We start from the raw sequence: 1,570 nt of genomic DNA, 5'->3' as shown, positions 1-1,570 counted from the left end.
AAAGGAATAGAGCTGGCTTGACTTTCTCCAGAATCTGAGTCGTATGGCGCATCAGGGAGCTCTGTGAAACCATATGCTAGTTGTTCATCTTCTATATCTGATCGAAAGTAGCAGGAAGGGTTAGAATATTCCTCCTCTTCTATACTGTTGAAATCTTGAGGAATATATAACATCCCTGGGTAGTTCCTACTAACCAAGTCACTTGTGGTTTTTAGGGAGATTTTTCTAAATGCCATCAAATGCATATGTGAAAATTTTGAAAACTTGAAACATTTAAAGCCCAGAGATTCTATAGCAATCTTCCAGCTTTTCATCATCATAGCATGACGGTTCTGATGGGAGGAATCAGGTGTGATGATAAGCAATAAACCATTTAACACTAACAGTTCATGGGCTTTCTTGCAGCAAATCCATCGTTGGCAAGGTGATGGAAAATAAGAAAGGAAAATAAGAAACCACCACATGGAAAAGTTCTCCAGGAAGAGAATCAATAGGGTTTTTCCAGCTGCTTCAAAAAGGCATCTATAGCATCCTGTGCAAGCTGGAGTGGCTGCTGAAGCTGTAAGTTCAGGAAGTCACATTTATATACACTCTCTACAGCAGGTACAATGTCTATGCCAACAGTTAGAAATTCTTCAAACTTCAGAAATGGGTTAAAGCAGCTGCCAACATCAAGTAATCTGATCTTTCCTGTGGTCTGTAGCAACCTTCAGTGAGATGAGCTTGTCAGTGTCAGAGTGGGAGGTGAGCAAACACTGGGCCTCCAGACAGCAAGCAGGAGTGAGCAGTAACCCCTGGGATGCTCAGTTATAAATTCAGGGTTTGTAAAGCTGAGGTTGGTTAAACGACCTTCAAGTTTAGAAGACTCGTGGGTATTTACGGCTGGAGTGGTCTTAGTGGCGAGTACAGCTCTTTTTTCATCTTTTTCAAGTGCTTTTCTCTTCCCACCATTTTGGAAATATTCTCTGCATACACTACAACACCATTCAATAAGACCTTCGCACTCACAAGTTTTTGCCCAATGGTTATCTGCCAAATTTTTCATCGCAACAGCATATTTACAAAGTGTTTCCTCATCCTCACAATGTTCTCGCCAGATCTTATCAAAATCTCCCACTTCCGGTACTTCTTGCGGAGCCTCCAGTGGATGCTCTTCACCACCCCAGAGATCTTCTCCTGCTAGAGCTTCCGCTCCTGCTCCCTAGGCGGCGGAGTGCTCAGGGGCCCAGGCCCCGGCCCGTGAGCACTGCTTCTGCCGCCGGCCTCTGGCCCCATATCGCTGCCACAAATGCCGCCACCTAATCCTAAAATTTTTGAATGGAGCCAGAAAAGACCCCGAATAGCCAGAAGAATGTTGAAAAAGAAAAGCAAAACTGGCGGCATCACAATTCCGGACTTCAAGCTCTATTACAAAGCTGTCATCATCAAGACAGTATGGAACCGGCACAAAACAGACACATAGATCAATGGAACAGAATAGAGACCCCAAAAATGGACCCTCAACTCTATGGTCAACTAATCTTTGACAAAGCAGGCAAGAATGTCCAATGGAAAAAAGACAGTCTCTTCA

The 1,570-nt window shown here is 43.9% G+C and overlaps 1 pseudogene; it reads right to left on the bottom strand.

Annotated features, from left to right (window-relative positions):
* Positions 1 to 8: 8 nt before the first annotated feature.
* On the bottom strand, positions 9 to 1,275 carry LOC112818791 (S-adenosylmethionine sensor upstream of mTORC1-like; annotated as a pseudogene).
* Positions 1,276 to 1,570: the final 295 nt, after the last annotated feature.

This window comes from Callorhinus ursinus, unplaced genomic scaffold (genome assembly GCF_003265705.2).
Source record: "Callorhinus ursinus isolate GAN/ISIS: 27379988/994484 unplaced genomic scaffold, GSC_fseal_2.0 scaffold1563, whole genome shotgun sequence".
NCBI classification, from domain to species: domain Eukaryota; kingdom Metazoa; phylum Chordata; class Mammalia; order Carnivora; family Otariidae; genus Callorhinus; species Callorhinus ursinus.
This window is presented reverse-complemented; position numbering and strand designations above follow the sequence as displayed.